The sequence below is a fragment of the Sus scrofa genome, chromosome 8 (genome assembly GCF_054392235.1).
Source record: "Sus scrofa isolate SSC_HxYL_T2T_F1_AM1 chromosome 8, Sscrofa_HxYL_maternal_Yorkshire_Landrace_v2.0, whole genome shotgun sequence".
NCBI lineage: Eukaryota > Metazoa > Chordata > Mammalia > Artiodactyla > Suidae > Sus > Sus scrofa.
Genome location: NC_139390.1, coordinates 24,247,407 through 24,266,919, shown reverse-complemented (window position 1 = coordinate 24,266,919; position 19,513 = coordinate 24,247,407). Strand labels below are relative to the sequence as shown.

The following is a 19,513-nucleotide window of genomic DNA, read 5'->3' as shown; positions in this document are numbered from 1 at the left end:
TAGTTAAAGTTTTGTATATTTATATCTTAAGCTCAAGTTAAAGTGATTTTGAAAAAAAAAAATACTGTAGAATTTCGACAACTGCACATCAGCTCTATATAGACCAATGGGTACTTCCTCCATGTCTAAAATCTTTATGGTCCATTAAAGTAGTAAGTGGCACCCATAAGACACGTTTTTGAAAATCTAACACTTCATCCTTATAAAGTAAGGTGAAAAATCCTTCAAATGTAAGAAAAGACCACATGATCAAGGTAAGATGTCAGCTTTCATTTTGATTAAAGCATCTACCACGAAATCTAGGTGAAGATAATGAGACGGAAAGGACATATTTAGAATGCATTCATAGAAGCATAATGATATATTTAATTTTTAAAATAGCATCTTTAGGATGCCAGTGTAGATGTTATTTCTATATAATCTCATTAAACATTTCAATTTTGATGTACAGCCAGTAAAAATATCTCAAGCCAAACATATATGTTTATTATATATGTTTTAAAAAAAAACAAACTAAATACTGTCTTTTACTCTTCGGCAAAGTAATTGAGGAAGGAAAGAAAGAGGAAAGGGATGAAAATGAGTTTGCAAGAATTTTCCTAGAATTTTGCCTAAGTCTATGTTGTTGATATAAAACAAAACAAAACAAACAAAAAACAAAACACACAAAACCTACAGACTTACCTGGATGGACCAATAATACAGAAGGTAAGGAAAAGAGGAAAATTAGCTAACATTAGATCCAAATTGATGTACTAACATTTTTCTTAATCATCACAAAAGTTAGTATTGTCATTGATCATCTACTTCTACAGTATTTCTTTAACATTGCATGTGTTTGTTATACTTTGTAAAGTGGAATTCAAGGACAATGAATAAATGAGCATCATAAAGAAAAATACATATTTTTATTAAGCTGGGATTATTGAGCAGAACTATAACATATATTTTCATGCATGTTGTATACATACAGCAATATGTATTTTCAATTATAGCATATCAAATAACATATCATTGTTTTATTTTGCTTCCCTTCCAACAGGACATTTCACTTTGCAATAAGGATCTAGGCAGCTCTTCAGACTTGTCTTCTAAAAAGGGCTTCATGTGATGGAATTTATCAATCTTCTAAGTAAAAATGTTTTGAGTAAAAATGTTTTGTCATGTGTCGCTACCAAATGAAGACCATAATATGATATTCGTTACACTGACACTACCTTACTGAGGGAACCATGCTTTAGAATTTCAACATTTTGGTATAATCTGACTCTGACATGTGGCATTACTTTATCAAATTATTTAAGTCTATCCACTCTAACTTGCCCAGAGATGCTTCCTCCTATTGCAGTATTCATTCTAGACTAGTGTGAATGGGATAGAAGTTAAGGGCAACAAAAAATGCAAACATTATATAAGAAATTTCCCTTAGTGACATTGGTTAGAGAAACTCTGGGATACTTTAAACATATATGGACATATACATAAAAATATATGCATATATATTTATATCATGTGAATTTACAACTGCCTTTTTTTTTTCCCTTATTAGGTCTGCACCTTGGCATATGGAGATTCCCAGGCTAGGGGCTGAATCGGAGCTGTATCCGCTGGCCTACACAGCAACAGCAACACAGGATCATAGCTGTGTCTGCGAACTACAGCACAGCTCATGGCAATGACAGATCCTTAACCCACTGAGTAAGGCCAGGGATCGAACCTGCATCCTCATGGATCCTAGTCGGGTTTATTAACCACCAAGCCACAAAGGTAACTCCCCAACTACTTTTTATATTAAAATATAAGCTTTAATATATTGGGAAAATCTATTTAACTAAAATCCATGTGCAAATAATTGATTTAGTGTCCTCTTACCTTTTGAAAATGTTGGTATTTAATAACTATCTTGGAACTCAGAGGATGTTATTAACATGAGAAAGGGAAACCTTTGTTTAAAACAGTAGTATACTATTTGTGGCCAAACTAACTGAGTCAATGGGCCTCAATAGAACATATTTTTATTGACAATGAAATGGCTAAAACAGTCAACCAAACATGAGGAAAACATGTCTGAAATTCTTTTTTATGAAGTATGGGTTCCAAGTTAAAAATATTAGTGTTATTTCAGGAACAAAAAAAGATTTGCTTAACCAAATAAGTTTAAACAATGTTGTATTAGATGAAGTTTCCCAGTTTTCTTTACTTTAAGCCTCTGAGAATATACCTATGTATTGTGGAGTCCAGGAACAGAACATATATACAATTTTTTTTTTGTCTTTTTGTCTTTCTAGGGCCAAACCCACAGCATATGGAGGTTCCCAGGCTAGGGGTCTAATTGGAGCTGTAGCCACCAGCCTATGCCACAGCCACAGCAATGCGGGATCCAAGCTGCATCTACGACCTACACCGCAGCTCACAGCAATGCCAGAACCTCAACCCACTGAGCGAGGCCAGGGATCGAACCCGCAACCCCATGGTTCCCAGTTGGATTCGTTTCTGCTCCGCCACAACAGGAACTCCAACAATTTTTTACATATATTTATATCACTGACCTTTGTGTAAACATCAATCCACTAAAGTCACTTTGAAACTAGGTTTATAATTAATATCACATGCAAACATAGATGTAAGTATCCCGAATAAAATTATTCTAAAGTGCAACTAAGTTAACGGTACATATAAGAGTCACTCATGATATGTAAGTAGGTTTTCTCTCCTGACTACTCCCTTGATAGTTATAAATATTTTTTACTACTTTCAAGAATGCTGACATTGCTTTTTCTTTAATGTTTGATCGTTACACAAAAAAAATTAATGTTGTCCATGTATGTGGCATTTTTTTATGACACACTGATGTTCCATATATAGAATTGAACATTTAAAAATAATTGTTCAAGTTCCTTTGTCATGCAGAGGGCGAAGATCTGGCCTTGTGACTGCTGTGGCATGGGTCGCTGCTGTGGGCACAGGTTTGATTCATGGTCTGAGAATTTCCACATGCTGCAGATGAGGCCAAAAATTTTTTAAAAATTAAATAGTAAAAGTTAGCTATTTACCTGTTATTTGATAACTACATTTACTTTTCAATCTATGCTATAAATACTACCCCATAATTTATCCAATAACAATGTTCTGAAAAATCAAGTCAAATGATGATGATGAGACTAATAGATACATTTTAAAACATGACATTACAAAAGCAAGTTTTGATACACGTTGATGAAAACATTGGGAGTTCCCATGGTGGCACAGTGGAAACAGATCCGGCTAGGAACTATGAGGTTGCCGGTTCGATCCCTGTCCTCGCTCAGTGGGTTAAGGATCCCGCATTGCTGTGAGCTGTGGTGTAGGTCACAGATGCGGCTCGAATCTGATGGTGCTGTGGCATAGACTGTGGTGTAGGCTGGCAGCTGTACCTCTGATGGGACCCCTAGCCTGGGAACCTCCATATGCCACAGATGCGGCCCTAAAAAGCAGGAAAAGAAGAAGAAGAAGAAAATAACATTGACAGGATGGAAAATTAAAAGGTATTTTTAAACACACTTGACTTTAAGAGTTAAGTTCTGTAATTCTAAATTCCTCCTAAGAGACATGGCACTCTTGAAAGTCCAGGTGCAAATAATTACTGGATAGTTCTTATTTGCACCTAAAAATTACAATATTTCTCTGCAGTCATTAACCTTTTCCTACAGAAAACATTGAATTAATACATTTTTTCATTGAAGAACTTGTCTTTTACTTCAGTATTTCTCTTCTATTTTGTTATTTCCTCTCTACAGTTCACACACACACAGACATCTGCTGACCTTATGTTTCTTCTTAGCTACTTACAGGTCCCCCTGATGGCTTCTTAGGCTGTCCTCTCTCACATTCACCCAATGGTGACACGTTTCTTCACACAAGTTGATAGGAAGAGAAGATTTCTCAGTCATCACCACTAAACACTACTTTGCGGTTTTCATGGCCTGAATCACCCTTCAGGAAGACCTGCTTTCAGGTAATGTCAACAACAGTTAAGATTAAACTGAGCCAATGGCAGACAAGGGAACGCGATCGCCGTCACAGCTCTCCCCAAATCCTGGGGCTTCCACCAAGGATGGAGACATGAAAAAGCTGCTGCAGAGAAAAGCAAATGCCTCATACAGGATCAGAAAAGTATAGGCTAATGATTCTGATTATAAAAAAAAATTTGTTTTCTTTAAAAGATGAGTTTCATGGACTCTAACTTATACTGATATTTAAATCTCTAGTCTAATACTGACATTGGTTTCCTTCAAGCTTCAAATTTGAACTCAATTATGTTTGCTTCAATATGTTTATGGACTATCTGTGTAGTCCAAGTTCTGGAAATTATAATGCCCTTTTGCTGTTTAAGTCACAAGTGATCTCCCTGTGGGTCCTCTGCAAACTTTAGACTATATAAAAAATCAATGTGTTCCATGGAGTGCCTACACTCACATACTCCTTCACATACCATAAAAGAATGATTGCAGCAATCTATTAGAAAGTCTTCTTTTTTGAATATTAAGAGCATTAAAAAATTAATCCTCAATTTTAATTCTAGAAAATATATAAATGAATGTAAAACACTTTGTTTTTTCATTAGATGATAGTAAGAGCTGGTATACAAATCTTAAGAGATTTAAACACTCAAATATTGATTTCTTTAAAAAGCTCAATGTTAAATAACATTGATGAGGCAAAATGAATATTTTTATATAGCTATAGTAGGTGATTTTTATTTATTTACACATAGATGGTAAGACTATTTTATTCCCCATTCACTAACTACAAAGATTCATCAAATACTGCCTCCACCCTCTGCTCTGGAAAAAGTCATATTCATCAATCAGAATTAACTCAGCCATTACTTCTCCCTGATTCTTTTTCTAAACAACTGAGCCAGAATCAATCTTGCACTGCCCTAATGCCTCTGCACTTTATGCCCATTTCTATTGTTAAATTTGTTTCACTCTATTATAAATACTTGTTTTCATGTCTGTGATCACTAGATCAGGCCCAGCAAACTTTCTCTCTAAAAATTCAGATCATAATTGATGGCCATATAGTCTAGGTTGTAATTACTCAAATCTGCTATTGTAGCACAAAAGCATCCATAGACAATAACTAAGAAAGGGTGCGGCTGTGTTCCAGCTATATTGTATTTGCACTAGCAAGTGGCATGCTGGATTTGGCCGCAAACTGTAGTCCACAATTCCTTAAAGGCAGACTGTGAGATTTTCAATGCTTTCATCTGTGTTTTGCATCTGTAAGCACAATGCACAGGCGTGTTGATAAATGCATTTTTAATTTTAGTTAAGTTGAATCAAATGATAGCAACTCAAGTTCCAATGATTTCCAGTCCTAAGAAATCTTAAAAGCTGAGCCATGTGCTGTCCAATATGTAACCACTAGTGATGTGTGGCTGTTTAATCTTAAATTAATTAAAATCAAACAAATTAAAAATTCAGTGCCTCAGACACATGAACCACATTCCAAGGGCTCAACGGCCACATACAGTTAATAGCTACTATATTTAAATAGCGCAGATAGAGAACATAACTCATCACAGAAAGTTCGACTGGGCAGTCCTGGCTCAGATGATGTGACCATTGAGACAAAGAAATATCCTCCAGAAGAATCCAGGTGGTGTATAACATACAATTCAGTATAGCTCAAATACACTGTGTTCACAGACTTTTCAGAAACTAAAATTACAATATGCACGACAAATAAAAGGGTATGACTTTATTGAGTAAACTAGATAAGGAGACACAAGTACTCTACTATTTGAAGCAGAGGGATTCAGTAGAACTTCGGGTATATGTGTATTTGTACATGTGTATGTAACTGAAATCCAATATCCAAGGTAGATGTTCTACAAGTAAAAAAATAATGGTTTCTGTTATCACAGAGTTTTCAGCTTATTGATGAAGTATTAGAGGAATATGGTGACTATCTCTGTGCTATTTCTTTAGTATGTATGTGTGTACCTAGATAATTTTGTTCAAAGAATAGGGCAAAATACACTTTTTCCTTTTAACACTTTTATATTGTCTTTTTAGGACTGCACCCACGGCATACGGACGTTCCCAGGCTAGGGGTCGAATCAGAGCTGTAGCTGCCAGCCTGTGGCACAGCCAGAGCAATGTGGGATCCGAGCTGTATCTGCTGCCTACACCACAGCTCACAGCAATGCCAGATCCTTAACCCACTGAGCGAGGCCAGGGATCGAACCTGCATCCTCATGGATGCTAGTCGGGTTTGTTAACCACTGAGCCACGATGGAAATTCTGCCTTTAACATTTTAACCTTTAAATTTCCCTTCATCAAATCTGTTCTTTCCTCTCCAACCTGATCTCATGCTCAAATCATCTCTCTCTCTCTCTCTCTCTTTTTTTTTTTTCTTTTGTCTTTTGTCTTTTTAGGGCTGCACCCATGGCATATAGAGGTTTCCAGGCTAGGGGTCGAATCATAGCTGTAGCTGCCAGCCTACGCCACAGCCATAGCAATGCAGGATCCAAGCTATATCTGCCACCTATACCACAGCTCAGGGCAATGCTTGGATCCTTAACCCACTGAGCGAGGCCAGGGATCAAACCTGCATCCTCATGGGTGCTAGTCAGGTTTGTTAACCACTGAGCCATGATGGGAACTCTGCCCTTAACATTTTACCTTTAAATTTCCCTTCTTCAAATCTGTTCTTTCCTCTCCAACCTGATTTCATGCTCAAATCATCTCTCTCTCTCTCTCTCTCTCTCTCTTTTTTTTCTTTTTCTTTTTATGGCTGCACTTGTGGCATATGAAAGTTCCCAGGCCAGGAATCTAATCAGAGCTACAGCTGGGGCCTATGTCACAGCCAGGCCACCATGGATGCAAGCCACTTCTGTAACCTGTGCTGAAGCTTACAGCAATGCCAAATCCTTAACCCAGTGAGTGAGACCAAGGATCAAACCCATATCCTCATGGAAACAATATGGAGTCCTTAACCCACTATAAGCCACAATGGGAACTCCCCAGCCAATACTTTGCAACCTTGTGAGACCCTGAACAAAGAACCCAGAGATGCCACACCCACATTTATGACCTATTGAATTGTGAGATAATAACGCATGTTGTCTTAAAATTTTTAGAATGTATGTTATTAAGCCTTTGGTAATTTGTTACACAGCAATATAAAGCTAGCACTGGGATACTTCGAAATACTGAAGAAACATGAAAAATACAAATGATCTCTGACTTACTTCAACTTTACTATGGTGCAAAAGTGATACAATTTCAGTAGAAATCTTTGAATTTTGGAAATTGATCTTTTCCTGGGCCAGCAATATGTGGTATGATACTCTCTGGTAACGCTGGGCAGCCCTGGTGAGCTGTAGCTCCCAGTTAGTCATGAAATCAGAAGAGTAAACAACTGATACAGGCTAAAACTACTCTGTACCCAGACAACTGTCCTGTTTTTCACTTTCAGTGCAGTATTCAATAAAGTACATGAGAATTCCAACACTATTATAAAGTAGGCTTTGTGTTATATAATTTTGCCAAGCTGCAAGCCAATGTTAAGCGTTCTGAAAACATTTAAGGTAGGCGAGGCCAGACTATAACGCTCAGTAGATTAGGTGTATTAAATGTATTTTCAACTTATGATCTGTTTTTCTGGACATAACCCCATCAAGAGTCAAGAAAGATGTGTAGTTTATCATGGATTTGCCAACAAGTTTGTTGGTGATACAGGTGGAAGCAGTTTCAGTGGAAAATGTGTGGACCTCAAATTTTACCATATAAAACATGGAAAGGGATGGAAGTGGGGTGGATATTGACCATAAACCATCCCCTAAAATGTTATCATGTAAAGACCAGATACCTAGAATAGTATTTAAAGAGTGATTATTTTCCTTTTATGTTTTAATGTGGAACTTTATTATTATTATCATTGTTGTTTGATAGTAATGGACAGAATGGAGGATGGGGGATTGAAGCCATGGAAGAGAAAGTATATTACACTAAAGAGAATCATGTGTGGATATAGAAGAGGATAATGTGCTTATAAATTCATAAGTTAATCCCCAGAAATGGATCCTCAGAAGAGGATAATCTGCTCATAAACTCAGGAAGCAGAACAACTTTGACAATAACAGGAGACAATGCAAAACAGAAACCACCAAATGCATTTAAAAATAGAAATGCTGGAAGAAAAACTGTTCTTATCTAATGGATTCTCAATTCTCAATAAAGATTTTTTTTTTCCTGAAGAAGGCATTTAAGACCCTGAAGTTGCAAGTTCAAATTCAAGCACCAACTATTCTTTGTTACAGAACCTTGATGTTACTCTTTATCATTCTTACCGTCAGTTTACTCTCAGTAAAATGATAATAATAAAGCCTCTACAGTAGACTCCTGAGAGGATAAAATGAGGTGATATTGTAGAGGGCTTAGTAGGTTGTTCAACACATTGAGTACTTGGGAAATTGTTGGTATTTTATCGTTGAGATTGAGCATGGTTTTGGTGTAAGGAATTTAAGGAGAGTGGGGAAGCTTTGAAATTGCTTTGTGAAGAGTAAGATTGGCGGTTGAGTGAGAGAATATGAAATAATTCCTCAAACACTTTTAAGGCTCAGATAAGTTAGGATACAATGAATTTCTTCTGACAGCAATATTCAGGGTCGTGTGATTATATTCTACTGTCTGTGTCAGGATATCAAATACAGGAGGAGATCATGCAGGATAATGAATCCTGAACAAGATTTCTGTGGGCTAATTGTGACTGAGAAACCACAGAGCAAAGGTATTGTGGGATAAGCAAGGAAGTGATCAAAGTGTTGAAGATTAATAAAGACCAAGCGAAGCCAGAAAGAGGTTATAGAAAGGATAAGAAAAGAAGACAAGACAAAGAAATTCCCAGTCATGCCAAAGACATCCTGTGATAGGAATAAACCATGAGGAAAGGAGAAAAATGGAAAACAGTCGTCACCAACTTTGATGCTCAAAGTTTAATTTTTAAAGGTAAGATCAATACATCTAGATAAAAAAAATTAAAATCCCTAAATTTAATGATAAGAATTGAAGCAATGGAAAAGACCATAAGGCCAGGTCGAATTTTAAGCGCACATGGAAGTGACTCGCTGTTTGGTAGAAGACAGTGGCCGAGAATTGTAGAAATGATATAATCGAATGTTTTAACCTTGAAGGATGTTTACTATATTATTGTGATTTTTAATCTTTGAAAGTATTTGACATAAATTTCTTTTAAAATGTACATTATTTTATGTTTAAAAATTAAAAACTCGGAGTTCCCATCATGGCTCAGTGGGTAATGAATCCAACTGGGAACAGTGAGTTTGTGGGTTCGATCCCTGGCCCCACTCAGTGGGTTAAGGATTCCATGCTGTCATGAGCTGTGGTGTAAGTTGCAGACGTGGCTCAGATCCCGCATTGCTGTGGCTGTGGTGTAGGCCAGCAGCTATAGCTCTGATTAGACCCCTAGCCTGGGAAGCTCCATAGGCCAGGGGAGTGGCCCTAGAAAAGGCAAAAAGACAAAAAAAATTAAAAAAAAATTAAAAACTTTAGGAAATATTAATGTTTTTGCATCATTATGGTTATGTTTATTTTTCATGAATTGTTCATCAGTAAGAGTAAATGTGCTGTTGAAGTGTTGCTAGTGGTACAAAGAAGTGTGAACACTGGTGATATGTGAATAAAATAGAGGTAATTTCTGAGTTTTTAATGTATATAGGGAATCAAAAAATAGTTTTCTTAGACCATGTGGGTCTACAGAGTATGGAGGTGCAAAAAAAATCGTTCTGATTTCGAAGTGTAAATATAGACAAAGTATTAGTTCTTCCTATTACTCAGTTAATAGAAAATAAAAATATTTAGAAATATTCTAAATGTTGTGCTACAGATACAAACATCTTTAGAGACTTGTTATGTAAATGTCTTCATAATGAATAATTTTTCCTGTTTCAAAAGCAGGAGGGAATGAATGATGGGAGGAGAAGAACTTCGCAGTATAATTCTTTAAGATTTGTTTCACAACATCAGTCTATGTTTTTCTTTAATTTCAGATGGCACCTGCAACCTCTTTCAGTCTCTGTGGTAAAACTGAAAGGTCTGACAGACACTTGCTCACCTGAGAAGTTTGGAGGCTTGTAACACACACTTTACACCTGTTTAGATGTCTTGTCACTTCACAGAGTTGCTTTTGGTTTCTACCTCATGTAAATTTTGAGTTCAAATTGCTGACTATCATTCTTTAACAAAAGTGTGCTTTTGGATCTTGATTGCTTTTTCGAATTCAGTTGCACCTTCCACAATTAAAAAAAAAGTTTCTGTCAGTTTTTATAACTGGGTTCTTGTGACAGAAGAGTTCCCACTATGGGGTCATGTAATCTGTCAGCTATGTTCCCTATTTCTTTTTAGTTATAATTGAGAGTAGCTTTTGATATTCAAGCGTAATCACCTTTACAGGTTCAAGGACTCCCTTTATAACCTTTGGTATGGCTCATGCAGTAGAAGCTCTTTATTTTGCATGCCAGTGCTGGAATGATTGAGGCCCTGCACTCAATTTCTGAAAGTATTGCTTCTCTCAGGCTTCATAAAAACCAATAATAAAAATAAACACAGTTACGGGGTGTTTTGCTTGTCTTTTTTTTTTTTTTTCCATTGCACCAATTGCAGTATCTCAGCAACAAAATTATAATAAGGATTCCAAATTGGGCTTATAATAATAACAGTGTTTTAAATTTACTGGGGAAGAGCCTGGATTTTTAAATTTATATAATGCAAGGTATAGACTGAGTTTTTTTTTTTTTGTTTTTTTTTTTTTTTTTTTTTTTTTACTATCTGATTGTTTTAGTATCATTTTTTGAAGATTATCCATTTAATTGCCTTTGCACTTTCGTCAAAAATCAATTGACCATATATATGTAAGTCTGTTTTTGGACTCTATTCTGTTCCATATATTTGTTTATCACTCTTACTCTATATTATAGTTTTATAATAAGTGCTAAAATTGGATAATGTATGTCCTTCCAGCTTTGATCCCTTTTTTCAAAGTTATTAAGCTACTTCAGGTCACTTACATTTCTATACACATTTACAATCAGCTTGTCAATTTTTACCAAAAAATTGTAGGATTATCTCCTGCCAACACTTACTACTATCCAGTTTCCTAATTTTTGCTATTCTAGTGGTCTCATAGGCCTTTTACATCCTAACATAAATGTCATGCCTCTGTTATGCAAGCATTGTAGGCACTTCTTCAAACCCTCATTAAAAGCTTGTTTTGTTTCTCACAGATTGCTTTATTTATATAAATTATAATGTTCTGGTGTCTTGCATATTTTTCTACTGAGACTGGTATTTATTCTTGGTGTTGACATAGCATATCATGAAAGTTTTGAAATTATTTGTCCTCTTCTCTTACTTTGTTAGTTACTTCTTTGTAAAACAGAAATACTTGATTTTGATAAAATCGAATTCATCATTTTGTGCTGTAAAATATGGCTTTGTAAATTAGTTTAAGAAGTTTTTTCCCCCTATACTAAGTTATATTTTTAAAATAATAATGTGGAAATGCAATGGGATGTTATATATTTTAACTCTGTTGATTGTCAATTTTGAGTATTTAGGAGGAATTTTTTGAACAACTCTATATATATTTAGTTTATATCTCTGGCTTTCTAGTATGTTTGTCTTTATAAGATATGCATTACTAATTAGAGAAACAATTGAAAAGATACAATTTTTATAACAAAGTAGCTGATTAATATGAGAACTATGAATCAAATGGTATTCAAACAGGAATAAGATTCTGTAACACTCATTCCAACTTCCTGATATTTCATTGACTCATGTCCTGCTTGTTACCATCTTACACACCAGTTTCCAGTAACACTGGCCTCCTATTCTTCAAACACACTAGGAGTTCCTTCTTCAGGGCCTATGCCCTTGCATGGCTCTGTTTAGAAGGTTTTTCTTTCAGACTGAGGCACTATTTACTTCCTCAATCCCTTCAGGTCATTCCTGAAATTGTCCCCAATGCAACTGATTTTCTTTCTCGCTATATTTTTTCTTTTTGTTACCTTTTTTTTTTTTTTTTTGGTTTTTTAGGTCTTTACCCACAGCATATAGCAGTTCCCAGGCTAGAGGTGGAATTGGAGCCGCAGCTGCTGGACTACTCCACAGCCACAGTAACTCAGGATCCAAGCCAAGTCTGCAACCTACACCACAGCTCATGGAAACACCAGATCCTTAACCCACTGAATGAGACCAGGGATCAAACCCCTCATCTTCATGAATACTAGTTAGACTTGTTATTGCTAATCCACAATGGAAGCTCCCATCTTGTTACTTATTACCCTATAACAAGTAATTATTTTAATAATATATGTCATTTACTGTCTCCGCAACTAGAAAATAAGCTCTATGAAGCCAGAGATTTTTTTCTTCTTTTTTCTTCTGTTTTCTTTACATATTAAACAAGAGCTGAATGGGTGATCTCTTAAATATTTATTGGTTGACTGAACCAATCAATCAATAAACCTTAGGTTCATAAAAACTCAATTATCCCTTTTTAAGCTAGGAATTATGAGGTGTGATTGAAATCTATGACTGGATGCTTGTCCTACTCCACAGGGGGAAAAAAAAAAACAAAATGAAAAACAAACATCAAAGCTTTTTTTGGTCATTTTGACCAGTCCTTTCATAATTTAGCAATTATGTTTAGTATATCTAAATGTGATATTTCTTTTTTAGAATCTTTCTCTGAACTTTATGTTTTAGTTTTTTTTTGTTGTTTATTTTCTTTGTTTTTTTTAAATGATTTTTATTTTTTCCATTATACTTAGTTTACAGTGTTCTGTCAATTTCTACTGTATGGCAAAGTGACCCAGTCACACACTATATATATGTATATATATATATATCATTCTTTTCTCACATTATCCTCCATCATGTTCCATCATAAGTGAATAGATATAGTTCCCTGTGCTACACAACAGGATTCCATTGCTTCTCCGCACCAAATGCAATAGTTTGCAGCTATTAACCCAAATCCCAGTCCATCCCACTCCCTCCCCTCCCCCTAATATGATACCTTGATATTAAAAAAGAAGCGATCAGAGATCATTAATAATGGGAAAATATTTAATTTTTACCCTGTAGCCTTTAAAAGCATAGGAGATCAGAAACAGAGGTCAAAATGTATATTCAAATTTACTAGGACTTCTGAATTTGTATTTGCAACCTTTCCACTTACAAAGTTAGATAGGTACACAACATATACTTAAAAATATATCTGTATATAACATGTACAATGTATGTGAAATGATGCAAATCTATTCTCATGAACCTTATTTTCAAGTAAGGGATATTGGCAATTAACAACAGGAATGACTAAAACAATATCACATAATTTGAGATATATTTTTCTGGATTGAAAGTAATACAAAGCATACTAAGTCACAGACTTATACTTTTCTCTAAAAACTAGGACAAATTTAGCAAACGATTTTTCTCCTAAGATTTCATTAATTTCATAAAATATGGCAATGTGTTTATTAGCGCACTGTGAAACATTATCAGAGATGATTATAATTAAACTACACTTATCAAAATAATGAATAAAGCACATTTTGTGGTACAGCAGTGTTGATGTTTTTCATAGTTATTTGTTCACCAACTAATCTGCCAAATTCAGTAATCTCTAGCGAGTCTCTCAGTTATTAGTGTAAATTACTAAGGGTATACTCTGATAATAAATAATGATAGCGATTCTGGGAAACAAAGCATTAGCAGTTTAATGTCTAATTTTTTTTTCTGGATAGTATAAATTAAGAACACAATGAAACATTTTTCATTCAATTAGAATATGTTTCCAGGGGTTATAATACAATTTAAAATTCTCCTTAGAATGGCTATATCAAAGCACCTGAATTTCATTTTATTTATTTATTTATTTTTGGCCACACCTGCAGCTTCTTTGATCCCTCCAGTTCCGGGGCTAGGGATCAAATCCGAGCCACAGTTGTGACCCATGCCACAGTTGAGACAACACCAGCTCTTTAACCCAGTGTGCCATAGTGGGAACTCCTCAAAGCACCTGAATTTTAAGTTCAGGATGTTTTAAAGAGGAGGATTTTAGTTTCATAATGCATCAACCAAATGGGAGCCCATTACATGAAAAAAAATTCTAAATTTGAGATGCCTAATGTGCCTTTGATTTTTTCCTTCCAATTTCTCAGACTCTGAAACTGGAACCTATCATATCTAAATTCCAGTTTGCAGGTGCCCAAAATATGGCCAAATTTAGATAGTGTGTTAACTGATTAACTTAGGTATCAACTGAGCAACTACCATATATCTTGTGCTCTTCTAGACACTAGAGGGACACACCAAATGCAGAATAAATCCTCTGCCTTTGTGGAGTTCTCAATCAAATTTCAAGTGAGTAAAAAATGAAGTAAATAAGTAAAAGGATACACCCCAAGACCCATAGAGCACCAGCTGCATTCTTAAATCTATCGTCCTTCTTCTTGAGCATATTTGGACCCTGCATCTTAAAGCTGCCCTTGCTGCTAGGTATAGCTCTGTGACACATTCGTCACATATCATGGTAAGCAGAGGAAATTGGTCATTCCTTCAGACCTGGTCAGAAAACCCTGGAAGTGGGTCGTGGTGATCAAATTGGTTAAACTGGCACATATAATGTGATGTAGAATTTTATCCAAAGGCTAACCCAGCAACTTCAGGGTTTGCCCTGAATCTGGACTGCCATCATGCATTATTTGGGGAGAGGGGAGTGAGAAATACATTTCCATGTTGTTTAGGAAACCTAAGCACTCTTGGATTACTTTGTGTCACCCTCACAGGCTTACCCTGACAGCTTAAGTTTGTTAGACATTGTGAAAAATCAAGGAAATGAAGCATGTGAGATAACAGAGATAATGGTGGAATATTTGCTTCTCTGCCATGTGTGACTGCTGCCTCATGATCCATAAGGGCTGCTTAGTCTCTAGCCTTCATGATTGCATTCTAGCCAACAAGAAGGATAACAGTACTAAGAGGGACTAATCCCCGTTCAAAGATTTGTGGTGAGGATTAAACTGAAAGAAACTTTGCAGAACCCACGAGACTTATCTGCTTGTGTATTTTTAATTCAAATATCATGTGAACTCTCCCGACCAGAAGGGAGCTTGGAAAATGTACTCTATTCCGGGAGGCATTTGCACACAGAAAAATCAGGGCTTTGATTAGTGAGGACCAAGGGGAAGTACTGTGGGATCACTAGTGGTTTTGACACATAGAGTTAGGTATGAGAGACCTCCTAGTGGTAGACATCCATTTAAAGTTGATTCTCGAAAATAATTTTAAGTTAGCTAGGTAAGCAAGAGTTGAAGGAAAGGTTGGTTGAGGGAAAGGAAAGTAGACAAGAGGGAGCTTAGGGCATTTAGGACTCTCTCTGTGTTACAGATGCTCAACAGAGCTAAAAAAGAAAATTAGGGCTCAGAAAATGTATAATAGCTGGGGAAATAAATTTGAGAAGTATCATAATGTAGGTAATTTTGAATCAGTTTTGCCAACAAGTAGAAAAAGGTGAGGGTATGTTTAAGTGTGGTCTGGAGAAGAGAAATGAGTAGAAAGATGAAGAGGAATCTGAGGGGCAGAAAAATAATACTTTTAAGGATAATTTGTATCAGCATAATGTTAGAAGAATTAGAAACATGAAATACCAAGAAGGGAAAACTTGACCAAGGATACAAAAAGTTGAACTAGGATGCACAGTCGGAAAAATCACTGAATTTGTCTTTGAGGCACTTACCGGTAAAAGGCAGCAGATTATGCCACCTCAGACTATGACTATAGGGACTCAAAACATGCTAGCCTAAAATATGCTGCTTTGGCATATTGACATTTTTGAGATGTACACACCTGAAATACAGCAAATGCAGAGAGAGGCTTTCTTGCAATACCCCTATCTGCTTCAAATACATCCAAAAAAGCAATTCAATTGTCATAACCCTTCCTTGACATTTCCATCACCCAGGCAGAATTAGCTTTCTTCATAGGAGAGGAGATTAGACCTCACACCCAGTCAAACTTTTTCAGAAATTATCATATCTACCATCTGTTTTTCTGAGGGCCATTTCATCCTTCCTAAAAATGATTTACTCTTGCCTAAAGGTCTCCAATTCCTCTCCGCTTCACTCCTATGACGGTATATAATTCTGAATTGTAAGCCACCTCTGGGAATTAATCAGTTTTCCCTAGGAAATTTTCATTACACATGAGGTGTATACATTAATAAATTTGTTTTTCTCTTGTTAATCTGACTTTTATTACAGGAGTCTCAGATAAGAATTCTAAAAAATAGAAGGAAAACTATTTTTCCCTTTTAATGTTGGCATTTTTGAAACTTTTATATAGGGTGTTTACTAAAAAACAAAATAAAAAAATTCATTAACCATAGGATGTAGGATGTGTAGAGAAACAGAGTTGGACATTGGTCCATAGGTCAGCCTCCAGAATCAGAATTTGGTTATAATGCCAGTACCAGCATCAACTGAGAGTGAAATTTTGGACTAAGTACTTACCTTCTCACTGACTCAGTCTCCAACATGTAGATTAGCTGTAATAGCAACAATTTTAAAATCTGTAGTGAGGATTAAATTGAATGGTACATGTAAAAGTTCTTAGCATAATGCCAAATTCATAAATACTCAGTAAATATTAGATATTAGTTTATTGAAGAACATTTTCATTAGAAATGTTGACAGTGAAAGAAGCAAGATAAATAGAAAAATAGTTCAAGAGTTTGATGGAAGATTTTAGTTTTGTTGAGTGAGACTGTTCAAAATTTGTAAGACAGATGCATTGGAGTTGGTAAATGAATGACAAACAGTATAACAGACATGAATATGAATCTTTAATGAAGGGATTTTTTTAAATATCAGGAAAATAGACACTATGGATAGGAAGTGATAAGTCATATATCACCTCCTTAATAAATCATCACTTAATAAAATATATGAAAGACGGGCAGAAACCTGCTGAAGGGGAGTGAGAGTCAATTTATAACAGATATAGGCAGTGTGATTCAATAACTTTCTTCAGGGTTTTGTGTAACTGAAAGCTAAAAAATATTTTCCTCTCTTTTAATGGACATAAACATTCAAACCAAGTTCCTGAAAACAACAACTACAACAACAACAAAAACAGAGAGAGAGAGAGAAAGGGAGCAATGCAGAGAGAGGTAGAGAAAGAAAATGAAAGTTTAAAGGCTAAAAAACTTTACCACAGACTTTTTAGTTCTTTCCAGCGCCCCTTGTCCTTACTCTCAGTTCCTCATGCTACATTTTGGAACTTTTTGTGGGGGATTTTTTTTTTTTTTTAATTTTTATCTGGAGAAAAATGAGGACCAACCCTTGGTATAAGAAAGGCCTGTGGGTATGTTAAGAATGTCCGATTCTGCTTTATTATAAAGGTAGTTTTTTCTAACAGCACAGGGACTTTGACTACACAATTTCCAGTCTTGTTTTGGGTGACCTCCTGTTCAGACCACGTCTGCTCATTTCACATTATACCCAGTGATGATGACTGGGAAAATCTTACGGCTGTGGAGGGGTTGGAGCGAGGGGATTGTTCATTAATTACAGACACTGTATTGTTTTTAGATGTTTGCCATTGATTTGTAGATAGAACTCTAACAGCTTTTTAATTTTCTTAGACTTTTTTTAAACACATTTAAACAAATGTGGTTCTAAAGACTGTTATCATTTTGCATTGCCTTTAAAAATATCCATTTTTCACTTCCCAGTCTAGATTTCTCCTATTCTTAATACTACATGTCAATAAGGTGAATATGACTCATCTTGAGATATGAATGATGAAAATAATCAAGCTTCAGGGGCAGAGGCAGTGCCTCCCACGGACCCACCTAGTCCTAGCGCCTCCTCTGCGCCCTCTTGCGGCCTATCGACCAACTGCCTCGCTGCAGTTTGTTTTTCAGGGTAAAGTTAAATTCCAAGTAGTCAGTTGAAAACAAATTCAGTCCCTCAAACTGGCTTATGTGTAGAAGAGATTTGGGGGCAATAAATTCTGGGAATGAGTTCCATTCAGATGGAGTGGAATATACCAAGGAAAAATTGGTGAGCTTGATCAAAAATACTGATAGCTTTGGTAATCAGCCATTAGACCGCACAGGGAACTTGCAGAAAACAGGTCACTCTAACCTCCGAGTATCAGAATAATTAGATGAGCAAGTTGGCATGGTTCCCGATGTGAACTCAGTCATCTGTCTGTCTAGAGATGAAGATATTCTAACATACACCTATGAAGAAAAGCACTGCTAAGATTTGAGCTCTGTGGACCTGCATTTATGGTTGGTAATTGCTTTTAGAGAGCATGCGATGGTCATTAATGTTACTGAAGTTATTGTAGAGATGGGGTAGAGAAAGAACATAAGCTGCATGAAAATATTACTAAAATTGGGGTCACTCTAGGCATGCCTGTAGATCAATTAACACCAATTATGTGAACTGAACAAAACACTTGGGAAAGTAAAACTTTGCTTGCTGTTTCATTTGCTCCATTTACTTGTGCAACCAAGTAAGAATAATAATGGCTCCTGCTGTATATTGGATATACAGGGAACTATATCCAATCACTTGTGATAGAACATACTGGATGATAATATGAGAAAAAGAATGCATTTGCATGGGTTACTTTTCTGTACAGCAGAAATTGACAGAACATTGAAAATCAACTATAATAACAAAAAATTTAAAAAAAGAATAATGATGGCAAACCAGTCTGTGGGACACCCCCTCCACACTCACACAGTCCAGAATCTGTAGGATTGGCTTGTATTTACATTCAATGAACACTTAAACATTTCAAAAGTGATGAGATGCAGGCCAAGGAGCTCTCCTTTCCTTTGGGCTCCACCCAAAAGGGAAATAAAAAGACATAACAGATAATTAACGCTTACATATTTGTGGGTGATCCGCTTACTCCTCAGCCGCTAGACAGAATAGGATGAAAAAATAGAAAAAAAAAAAGAACAGAAAGACCACAATGAAGCTCTGAAGCCAAAGGAGCCATCTCAGACTTTACTGAGAGAAAAAAATTATGAAGCTCCCCCTCCCTGAATCTTTAAAAGCTCACTTGACATATTTTAGAGAAAAATAACTTAGATCAAGAAGGAAGAATGTCTACTGATATTTCCTCTAGGCTTTAAAATGTGGTATTTGTTGGGAATTAAAAGATAATTCTGTCAGCAGAGTGAACTTATAGTGGAAAAAAGTATCTTGTTTCTGTCTTAGCAATAAAAATGATATATTCAGTGATTAAAAATAATCCCTTTTATAAAATATATTTTTCTTTAAGTCTTGGAAAAATTGCGGTTTTAACTCAGAATGACTTCCAAGAGTGGAACGCAACAATAGTCCAGACTTTGTGTACTGAAAATCCTCTTCTGATTCCTTACAGATTTGTAGTGGTGAGAGTTAGATCTAAT

At 35.8% G+C, this 19,513-nt stretch overlaps 1 pseudogene; it reads left to right on the top strand.

Annotated features, from left to right (window-relative positions):
• Positions 1 to 17,874: 17,874 nt before the first annotated feature.
• LOC100624133 (protein-L-isoaspartate O-methyltransferase domain-containing protein 1 pseudogene) lies at positions 17,875 to 19,185 on the top strand (annotated as a pseudogene).
• Positions 19,186 to 19,513: the final 328 nt, after the last annotated feature.